Here is a 12,706-nt window from a genome sequence, read left to right on the forward strand (position 1 = left end):
CGATAAATGTATATGTGAATGTTGCCCTCGTAATAGATAGATTAACCGCCGACAATAGAGTTTAACACGACGGAACGGACTGAAAGGTATTTGACTTCATCTGGTGCGCGTTGTCTAAGTGTGCATTCATTGCACAATAACTATAATCTGTGTTTTTATACACACTATTTTATACATCTGAATCATTCGTTTTTTTTTTTTTTTTAGAAGAAATTTGCTGAAAATAAACAAATCAAGTCTTAATCCTTTTATTTTTTTATATAATAGCATACGTTTTAATATATACTTTATATTTTATCAAAATGTATCTTTCACGCTAATGTAGTCTGATTTGTAATACATTAAACTGCTAATAGCGGTATCTAATGTGTATGTCATTATATATTCTGTAGGAAATTAAAGATGCAAGATTTAGAGAGATGAAGAAGATTGCGTACACAATTTGTAGATATATTTCTCAATGTTCTCCATTTCGTAACAGCGCATTAAAGAAACTTCCTTCTCTCCGTCACATTTGCATACATATATAGCAGAATTCAGCGACACTTTTTAAATAATCTTTTTGCCTGCCCGATATATAATTGTTATGTCCCCTCGTTACGCTTTGTTCTACGAGCCCTACACTATTAGTAGTTCCATTATTCTTTTACGATTTGATGGCAAGCGCGATTCGCGCACATTAAGACGCTTCTACGCTTTCACATTCCAATACACTTTTATGTGTAGATAGAAGAAGATAACGCGCCATGGTATTTCGAGGGAACTAATTACACATCTAATGTTATGTTCCATAAATTACGAGCATAATAACATGATAAAATCTCACCAGCCTAAATGGAAGCATCGTGCAACAGTTCTACTCTGTTAATGCGAAAAGATGTTATTACGTCCGTAGTTGTGAAACGTTTCTGTAAGAACAGAAATGTATTGAGCAAACGTCAATTTTCTACTGAGATTTCTTACATATATTTTATACATTACATAAACATCATACGTTTTTATTAAAAAATATTTATATATTTTGTATCATAAAATCCTTAAATTAATAATAACTTTTGAACAGTAAAATATATTAATAATTATTTATCTTAATTTTTGTAAATAGCATTAAATCGATGAATTCAATACGTGAATCAGTGAAAGAATTCGAGATTCGAGCACGGTCCAAGAATCTCTGTGCGTAATCTACGCATCGGACGTAATTCTATAAAAAAAAAGAATGCAAAATGCGACGTATCGTGCAGTACCATGCAATTTTAATTAATAGATAATGTTGCCACTTAGCCGCGCGAGACGTGCGATAAACGGCGAGAAAATCGTCGCGGCGAACGCGAGATGAACGAAGATGACTCCTCAAGGTGGGAGGTGGCTCCCCACTATTCGCACGCGGAAACAGACGGCTCGGAAGAGGACCGAGTAGAGGAGATAGTTTTGTACAACCGGTCGCTGCGTAGAGTCCGTCTTGTATTCTCGTGGACGAACCGGGAACCGGTTCCACGGGGAACTCAACACGCTGGTCCAGAAGGAGCGAGCACGATGCACCATCCACTGGGAACCGCGCGGTGGACATCGCTCTTTCTGATCCCGCTGCTCGTGACGACTCACGCGACTGCAGCGAAGCAACCGCACATTATTTTTATTCTGGCGGACGATTTGGCAAGTTTCTTTTCGTGCTTTTGCGATAAATTATGTTCGAGCTTTGAGAAATAGTTGATAAAAGTAAGTTGATAAAATAAATGTTTCGAAAAAAGTCTTTTTCATTTCTAGACGATGCTAGAAAAGTATGCCACTATATACAAATGTGCTAAAGATAAGTGAAGATTGCGTAAAGAATGAGCTTAGCATTTTTTATTAGTATTCGTTAGTTTTATATTATTAGTTTATTACTGAACAAAATGTATTATTTTAACTAATCTTCTACGATTTATTCTAATCGATACAGATTTTTTATAATATTTAAATACACGCGAGGTCTGTGTAAAAAATAATGAGAATGCTTTTTAAAAATTTATGTGTTGAGATTTTTATATATTATATATAATCTCTTTTAAACTATGAACTTTAGGAATGCACTACGCGCAGTTTTATCATTCTTGCTAATATAATTCTGAAAGTTTTTATCTATTAAAATATTTACAGTTTGCGAACTCGACTTTCTGGATGTTATCTAATGTCCCATGACGTCGATCTTCTAACTGAAGATTTATCTTTGAAAAAAGAAAAAAACCTAATCTTCAAATTGTAGGGTGGATGTCGCGCATTTCATTCGAACTGTTTTCCCTGTTCAAAACTCTCTAACTGCAGGCTATAAAAAGATCGGCATCACGGAACGTTAAACAACATCCAGAAAGCCGTGAGACAAAAGGTAAACACTTTAATAAACGAAGATTTCCGGAACTATTACTCGGAATGGAATCACTGGAGAACAGTATGAGCGTTCGTATTTTGGGGATATCATAAAGTTTGAATACAAAAACGATTTATTAATTACATAAATATAGCATATGCGTACTTTTGTTGTACTATTTTCTAAAAAGAAAAAGTGCAGTGAGCCAATTTAATGTTAAATAAAATTACAAAGCTCAACAGGATCGTTTCAATTCGTTCTTACTCTTATCAGGGATGGAATGACGTCGGCTTTCATGGTTCCGGCCAAATCCCAACGCCGAATATCGATGCTCTGGCGTATTCTGGACTGCTGCTCGATAGATATTATGTCACTCCGATCTGCACGCCATCCAGAAGCGCTCTGATGACCGGCAAATATCCCATTCATACTGGAATGCAGCATGGCGTAAGTGCTAAAAGTCTCGCGGTACATCTCACCCTATTAAGAGTTCAAGCACATAATAAAAACGCAGAAGAGACGCGGACGACACAAACGGCGAATAATAACCGCGGTTTCTGACAGTCCTAAAACGAATATATTTTGCGACTAGATCATTTTATTAAAGAAATCTGAATCTGTTTATTTTTTTAAATGTTACTTTCTGAAATTGTGATAGCGCATCAGATATCGTCAAATTATTTCAACTGCCGTTACACCTGTCAATGGATTGATGCAATTGAGAGCTATCAGTTAGCGGAAACGTTGTTGTTCGGCTTGCAGCGGCATACAAAAGGGGATATTATGCACTCGCACTTTTGACGCGTTGACCTGGATAGTTCAATTGGAAATTATCATACTGGGTAGACTTTACTACTTTATTCACACGTTCCGCATTGCAAATGCGTACACAAAGCAGATGAAAATGACGTAAAATCAATATGCTTTCATTATTGTTACTTAATAGTATTAATTGAATAATGCTTTTTTCAGCAATTTTTTAACTCATAGGATATTAAATATCATTAAGATATTAAAAATGTAATAAATGTTTATTAAATGTATATTATAAAAAAATACATATTTTTTTAAAGTTTGATAAATTTTTTTTAAAAAGCAAAATGTTAGATTATTTGTCTTTGTAAATATTAATTTAACTAATAAGATGCTAACAAAGTGCCAATTTTTTAATTTCTTATTATAAAAGAAGAAACTTTTATGCTACTTTTATGTATCTTTTAAACTGGAATTTTATGAATAATTCAGGTTCTCAAAGGTGCCGAGCCTAGAGGATTACCACTACGCGAAAAGATCTTGCCGCAGTATTTACGAGAACTTGGATATAGCACGCACATCGTCGGCAAATGGCACTTAGGATTCTACAAAAAGGAGTATACTCCGACTTACAGAGGATTCGACACCCACACTGGTTTCTGGACAGGTCATCACGACTATTACGATCATACAGCCGTTGAAAATGTGAGCAAACCCAGGTAGAAATTTCCCTCGATCTGCCCTGAATATATACGGGCCCCGTATGGGAAATATTAGCTTGGAAAATCCGGACGGCGAAAATCTTGGCTTTTCGCTATAAATTTTCCACGATTTTTCCCAGGTTTTAATTAAAAAATATCTATCTATATTTTTTCCGAGATCTGGTCGCGGGTTCGATCAGGGAAAAAGCAGTATTTTTATTCTGAACTTTCAGATTATTTTAACGTTTGTTAAATATTTTACGGCTCAAAATAGTAACACCTTACAGCATATCAAAGAGTTTTACGGTTCGAAATAAAAGAAAAACCGGTTTGAAACGTACAAAATGTGTGATCGCATATTAGCGGTTTCTCGTCTATTGTTGAGGAAGCGAAAATATCGGGCGAGGAAAAAATTAGAAACAAAAATAGTAAACATCAAAATTGAAAGTGACACGTCTGACGAAAGTGACTTGATAAAAAACAAGTATTCGCGATCTAACAGTAATAAAGATAAAAAAAACCGCCAATAAAATATATAAGGAGGAAATATTTATTTATTAATATTATAAGTTATTATTATTATTATTATTATCGAACAATCCAGGAGAAAACCCGGGTAAAATAAGGGCTCTAGGCGGGATTCCAGGATAATTTCTAGGAAAAACTGCGGAAACAAGCCTGGGCCTGGGTACATTTTAGATAAAGGATCCGTCCATGCCGGTCGTTTCATTATACATTGGTCCAAGCTAGATTTCCCGGATCCAAGCTATACTCGGGGAAAAATATCCAGGGCCAGGCTTTCTCCTAGACCAGATTTCTACCTGGGAATATATAAATAAATATAGAATTTAATTCAATACAATACTAATCTTTCTGATTGCATAATTAATTAATTTAATCTGGTCGATGAATTTTGATGAGAATTGAAGATATGAAATATATAAAAAAGGATAAAACAAACTGGATAAAAACTAAAAAAAAAAAATTAAAAGTTAAAACATTTGAATGATTTGAATATTTCCTATTGCTGCAACTGACAATTAATATATTAAACAAAAAGTATTATGTAAAAAGAATTATTTTATAACGCATGTTATATGAATGGGGTCGCATTATATTCATTATAGATGCAGGCAATACAAAATTCAAAATTTTCTGCAGCCTTATTGGGGCTTGGACATGAGACGAGGTATGGAGCCGGCCTGGGATTTGCATGGTCAATATTCCACGGATATTTTTACGAGGGAGGCGGTGAAATTGATCGACAGGCACAATTCTAGTCGGCCGATGTTCCTTTATCTCGCCCACGCGGCCGTACACTCTGGAAACCCGTACAATCCGCTTCCGGCGCCGGACGAAGAAATCGTCAAATTCGATAACATCTTTAATTATAATCGAAGACGTTTCGCTGGTAATCGATAGCGCGAGCAAGCTAAAAAATAAAAATTAAAATAAAACTGATTTGACAAATAAAATGGATATTGTCGATAGAAGAAATATTGAATAATCAATGGATATAAATTTTGTTAAAAGGAACGAAGCAAGATTGTTAATAAAAAGTATTAATTAATTAGATCTTGTAATCAGATTAGTAATTCTGGAATTTTTATAGGTATGCTGAGTAAGCTTGATCAATCGGTGGGCGAAGTAGTTGAAGCTTTACATAAGAAAAACATGTTACGAGACAGTATAATCGTCTTCTCATCCGATAACGGTGGACCCGCCGCCGGATTTAATCTGAATGCCGCGTCTAACTGGCCGCTGAGAGGCGTCAAAAATACTCTTTGGGAAGGTAATCAATCGATTCTATTGATAATAAACGTCAGATGAATATAATTACTTGTTGGAAAGAAACAGAAAACTATGCTCGCAAGTACAGCATTGCTCAAATTCAGCGAATTGTGCAGCTCTAAGTTAGATAATTATTAAAATTTTTTAAATTATAAGACTTCATTGACAAACAGAAGCATTTATTAATTCGACACTAAAATAGAGAACTAAAATAAAGAAAATTACCGCGCGATTAGTTTTCAATTGGCGCATTTATTGTCCACAAATGTAAGTAATTTTTTACAATAATAAAATACTTATTCTTACTTTTACTATAATCAGGTGGAGTTAGAGGCGCAGATATGGTCACCCAGATTAGTGCGACCAGGTCGAGTAAGCAGGCAGATGATACACATTACCGATTGGCTGCCGACGCTGCTAACAGCCGCCGGCGGTGATCCGTCGAATTTAACATCTATCGACGGCATGGATCTGTGGAACGCCCTTAGCGAAGATACCGAATCGCCACGCACTAACGTTCTTCATAATATCGATGATATTTACGGCGTGTCCGCTATCACGGTCGGCGACTGGAAACTCATTCAAGGTACGGGAATTCTCACTTTTAGCGATCCAAGTCTGCCCTTAGGAAAATTTACTTTTTAAAACTTAAAAAAATAACTTATGAAAACTTTTTGATTTACTATAGAACTTTTTAAAAGTTTTAAAGAGTAAATTTGAACACTTTAAAATAGGATTTACTCTTCAAAAACTTTAAAAAATTTCTTTAAGAAATGAAAGAGTGTTTTTAAATTATTATTTTAACGTTTCATATAGTAAATTTTCCTAATATTAATATTACTGAATACAAATGTGTAATACAGAAGTAATAACAAGGAAAAAGAATTTGCAATTAACCCGCAGGTCAGCTACACATCTGTTTAATGCTAATAAATGTGCAATGTGAGTAATTTGTGTTCCGCGTTTAATTTTCTGAGCATTGCAGTATTTACAACTTTAAGTCTTACAGTTAGATGATTTCAAGGACCAAAACTTAAGAAACTTTGAGGCCTTGAAGTTACTTTACACAAACTTTTACTTACTTTTACGCCAACTTTAAGTTACTAAACACCACGATTAAGTTACTTCACATAAATTTTTAGATACTTTTCATGAACTTTATGTCTTCAATAACTAAAGAGGCAAAAACTCAAGGATATTTTGAAAACTCTGAAATAACTTAAACAAAACTTAAAAATTTTTTAGTTACTTAAAAAAACTTTTCAAATTTTTAAAGTTACTAAACAAAACTAATAAAGCCAGTCTAAAGTAAATTTTCCTAAGGGTGGAAACTACGAGAGAAGAGCAGATTACATTGTTTCCCTTCTTTCAGATTTACTTTATAACATTAATACTGACAATTAAATTTCCCTCCGTAGGATCTACTTATAATGGAATATGGGACGGATGGTACGGACCCTCCGGCAGGGAATGGGTCTACGATGTGAGTGGTGTAATCAGCAGCGCAGCGGGACGCGCTGTCGCCAGTGTGGGATTGGGCGTTACTGCAGAAGTGGTCCGGATGCTGCGCGAAAACGCACAAATTAAATGCCCGCCGAGGAACGACAGCCTGCCGATGTGCAAACCGCTGCAAGAACCGTGCCTCTTTAACGTCTTTCAGGATCCCTGCGAGGACAATAATCTCGTTAAGCAGTGAGTCAAATACAACTTTGATAAAATTCTACTGCATCACGAAATCGTATAATCTTATTTTATTTCAATTTACAAAAAAAAAAAAAAAAAAGCGACTATATATAATTTTCTTTGTGCATTCAAAGATTTCCGACAATCGTTAAAAAGCTGCAGGACGAGCTGAAGAAATTCAACAGCACCGCGATTTTGCCCGGAAATCTTCCGTGGGATAGTAAGGCCAATCCGAATCTGTGGGATCACACTTGGAATAATTTTGGAGATTATATTAATGTCATGATGAACGCTGCAGCCTGATTGATAATGTAGTAATATGAAAAATTTGCGTTTGTTTCTTCGCTGAGTGACGCATAATCCGTATAAGAATTATTTGAGAACGCTGCTATATTAATTCATTTATCACTCAAGAAATATTGTCTTTCACTATATTACAGAGAAATCTATATAATTGTAAATATATTGTAAATTCTTTTTTTTTTTACCTTTTTATGTGCATCGATGCTGAAAGAATGTAAATGCTCCAGTAACAGATAATTACGAAAAATGTAAGGAAAAATATATTTTCTCAGTAATCTACATGTTAGCGATGTATTACAAATGAATAAACGAACACATTAATGTTCACTTTTGAAGTCTTAAATTACGAATGAATAATTACAATATTTTAGCATGCTAAAATAAAATTTCTCGTCTGAACTAGAATATTTTAATCTTATAGGTTTTTTAACACCAGAAATCGCCATCCTCTTCACCTCAAAAATGCCAAAATTTTATGCAAGTTATTTTATAATTAATCGAGTTTATTACATTATTGTTTTTGTCATTTTTTGGTATTATAAACTAAATACAGAGTGTCCGGTAATTGCTGAATTACTTCTCGGGTGTAAGTAGAGCGGGTTAAACCGAGTAGAAGAGTCCTCTACTATTTTGCAATTTTCACAAAAATTAATGAAGAATTTGTTAAAAAATATCTGCCAATTCGCGCGAGTTTAAGCGCGTGACGAGAAGAGACCGTGGCGGTACAGCCCACTGTTATTTGGTTACTAGGCGCGCGATGAAGCGTTGGGAGAAGCGCTCTACAAATGTCAACGGCAACATACGAGCGGTGCGTAACGCTAGATCCTTGCGTCCTAGCGACCACGTAACAGTGGGCTGTCTCTTCTTGCCGCGCGCTTAGACTCACGTAAATTAGCCGATCTTCTTTAATTAACTTCTCATTAATTATTGCAAAAATCGCAAAAAGGACTTTTCTACTCGGTTTAACCTACTTGCACCCAATGTAGGCAGAAGATAACATTGTTTATTTCGAAGATGCGTAATAAAAATATTAAGCGTATAAGGAAGTATTTCAGTCGACAACTTTTTATATTTGTATGAAAATTATTTATTGAAAATTATTTTTATAAGAGATGTTTGAAATATCCGCCAGACTCTTCTAAACACAATGCGACTCTTCGCATAAAACTTTGTCGCACTGTATCTAAAATGGCAGGTGTAATGTTACGACTTGCTGCTCTAATTTTTTTAATTAATTCTTCTCGATTGCGTGGTAGTGTCTGATACATCTGATCTTGAATGTAGCCCCATGCAAAAAAATCCATGGTTGTGAGATCAGGTGATCGCGGTGGCCACTCGTGGAAATCGCTGTGGATGCCTATCCATCTGTGTGCAAATCGCTGATTTAAAACACCACGAGCGAGAATGGAAGTGTGAGCTGGATGGCCGTCTTGCTGGAAGGTAATTTGGTCTGGCGGGATATTCAGTTAAACATTATTTAATAAATTTGGCAGTGTTTCTACCAGAAATTGTGAATATACTTCTGCCGTAACATTCACATTTTGGGGAAAAAAATGTGGCCCAATAATTTGATTGTCCACAATCTCCATCCAAACATTGATACTAAATGTTACCTTTTGCGTTGTGTGTCTTGTTACGCCGTGCCCGTGACTCAAAGATCTCGTCGCGGGCCAACGCAGGATTCGGGATCCGTCGTGTAGGGCCAAGGGGGTTGATCCAAGGGAGATAATTATTGAACGATGTTCAATGAGGAATAAAATATCTTTATTCACTTAGCACTCGCGTACACTTTATTTAACGGCTTCCTCACAGTCGTTACGATCGCGTAAGATACAAACTCGGAGTTCGCGATACCGACGTGCAGCTCGTGCTTAGATCAAACTTAAAAACCCGTGGTGACGATCGAGTCACCTTCTTTTATACAGATCAGTATCAAGGTTAGCAACGTCTGCTTTCCGTGAATGCTGATCTACTTTGCTTGTTTGTGAGGCAATCCGCCGATCGTTTCCTCATGCGGTTAACGCCTCAGCGTTTAATTATAATCGATTGTTACTTGTCTAAAGAATAGCATTGGTCAATATCTTTGTTAATTTTAAATACCTTATTCGTCTTTCTAAGAACGTGCTTCGAGTTGAAAGTTTTATTTGCTAATTCTTTAAACAATAGCGTTGCTAACTTAAAATATCTCGTTGTAGTCTTTCGACACACAACAGTCTTTTGAAATAGTGTCAGAATGAAAGAATGCTATACTACATTGTCTTTGTCAGCCTCTGTGCTCCACGTTTTTCTCTTTTCGTTAAAATAAATGCGAATTTAACAAAAGACAATCGGTAGTGCCTAGTTGATGTTAGCAAAAATTGACGTCAATAGTACGACGCGTCGTACTATTGATGTCAATTTTTGCTAACATTTGCTAACGACGCGTCGTACTATTGATGTCACTACTGCCCAATATGTATATACAACACCCTGTACGATAAATGACTTTTTTTGATAATTAATGACGCGGAATTGTTCGCAAAAAATTCGTTATTTTTATTCTTCGCTTTTACAAGGAAGGCCGGGCAAAAGAAACAAGACGTAAAACATGGAAGGACGACGGCGATGATCGAAATGTCTTCGGCGCTTCTTAAAGTTATCTGTGTATGTGTTATGGACTGGTATTTAGGAATTTAAAATTAAAATATATGCAAATCATCGCGGGCATATTTTAAAACAAGAAAATTATGCTGGCCGTGTATTGCGTTCCTATAGTAAAATATCAACAATGCGCGGTGGCGCGAATAGAAGCTGAGACTGATAGTGAAAGTTTCTCGCATAACAGCACGTTTGACGAGCAGCAAAAATATGATTATTACGATCATAAATTATTTTATCACTTATGTGTATCCTTTATTCACTGTATTCCGCTTACGCTATTATATTGTATTGCCTCCGAACCTTAAACTAGTCATAAATTTTTGAATTACAAGAGGTACTAAATATCGGGGAACAAATATTCTGATTTAACTTCTGCAAATGTATCCGTAAATGTTTCTGACAGGATACACATTCGTCTTCTCTTCTCTACTGATACTTCCGTACAACAATTCCACTAACAATTGTATGATCTCGATTGTTTGACATTTCTCTCTTTCTCTCTCTCTCTCTCTCTCTCTCTCTCTCTTTCTCTCTTTGTCTTCCTTCCTGCCTCTCTCTCCCTCTCTGTCTCCCACCCCTTTCTCTCTCTCTCTCTCTCTCTCTCTCTCTCTCTCTCTAGTCTTGGATTTTAATATTTCTCAGTATATGTATATTTTAATTACATTTTCTGTGAATCTAAACAATTGGTAAATATACATGCACGATTCTTCAAGGATATCTCGTGTACACAACATTTTCTGCCCCTTTATTTATTGATTACAGATCTTCGGAAAAGTTAAATCTTAACTGTAAAAGGTTATGCAAATCTTTTAATTGGATTCAACTATAAAATGAAAAATAAGAATAATTATTCATGCGGGATGCAGCTTGTTGATACTTGAAAATTCAACGTATAATTGCGTAATTTGTATGCATTGTGTTTCTGTTTGATGATGCGGTATGTTTATTTTTAAGAAACAAAGAAACCAATGTACAAAAATTATAATAATTCTGTAATAGCTGATTTGAAAATAATAATGTAACCTTTGTGCAACAAACTAAGAAAATATTTTTTTTCCAAATTTATTTAACACAAACTAAAGCCTGCATCAGACTATGCAACTTGTTGCAGCAATTCGCAAGCAATCTATAAAATTACTAAAAATGCTGTGTTGAATGGTGTATTTTAAGCTGTTATCGTGAAAGTATTTCTTATCATCACGCTCAAAATTTTTTTGTACTGCGTTCTCAAACATCTTCTGCAAATGTTACGAAGAATTTTTTATTGCAGTTTCAGCAAGTTTACTAGTTTATTGTCAAAAAATCAAAATAAACGCTCGTTATAACAGTGTCTTAAATTGCGATTTCATATGTGTCTGCAAGTACAGAAATAGATTTCAAATTATTATGCATACAAATTTTTGCAATTCTTATAATTATTTGTTAATATTTGTTACTTTATACAATAAAATCAAAACTAAAATTTTTGAATAATATTTTTTACATTTAAAATATACAAAGCTACATGTAGAGATTTAAAAATACCTTATAATTGACTTAATTGCTTACAAGTATGTGTTGTATAGTTTTATATCATCGCTAAGAAGATCAAGATTACCGTAAATTTCAGGAATAAGATTATGAAAAGTGTAAAGCATGTTTAAACATTTTGTGAAATCGGCTTTTTTGAAATCAAATTTGACAGTAGAAATAAAAAATTTTAATCGTTGGTCGGAGATATCTGTAAAATGTGAAATAATGCTTGTCATTACGTAAGATTCAATGAAAAAAATAACAAATAAAACATTGTGGATTTTTTTATTATTAATCATGGATATCAGGATTATTGAACTATACTATATTTTTAGATTTTTAGATAATTAGCATATTGATCAATAAAACTGATCGATTAAAATTTAAAAATATTTACTTTGAGGAAGATGACTTTGTTGTTTTAACCACTGCCGAAATTTACATAATGTAGCAAAAAATCTTCGTTTCCACCGTTATCCTCCAGCACTTCTTCAAATGTAGACATTTCGAGCTTCATCACTTTTGTTATTACCGTATCCTATCTTTATCTAACCTATCTTTATCAAATCGCTTGAGATATGTGCAAACTAAAATTATTGCATATATTAGGCAATATTTTAAAGCTACATGCTTCATACGGAAAAAAACTAAAAATAGAGTATCTGTTTTAATTTAGGTTGTCTAAAATGAGATAACAATCGATTATTATAAAATATTTATATTAATTTGAATTTTCTTGAATATAAAACAATAAAGAAAGAAGTGCACAATATTAGTTTGATGTTTAAAGCAATTTAAGAATTTTTTCACATTTTCTTCTTAAACATGGAAAAACATTTTTTAACATATCAAGATTTACATTATTGTAGCAAAATATTTTGATAGCTTATATTTTTATTATAACAGCGTAAAATTTGCTGTGCCAGTAAATTATTTCTTTCCGTGTAGCGTCCGTTTGAAATAAGTAGATAAAATT

At 34.3% G+C, this 12,706-nt stretch overlaps 1 pseudogene; it reads left to right on the plus strand.

The window, feature by feature from the left end:
* Positions 1-1,390: 1,390 nt before the first annotated feature.
* LOC136997641 (arylsulfatase J-like) lies at positions 1,391-7,905 on the plus strand (annotated as a pseudogene).
* The last annotated feature ends 4,801 nt before the right edge of the window (positions 7,906-12,706 follow it).

Source organism: Linepithema humile, chromosome 1 (genome assembly GCF_040581485.1).
Source record: "Linepithema humile isolate Giens D197 chromosome 1, Lhum_UNIL_v1.0, whole genome shotgun sequence".
Taxonomy (NCBI): domain Eukaryota; kingdom Metazoa; phylum Arthropoda; class Insecta; order Hymenoptera; family Formicidae; genus Linepithema; species Linepithema humile.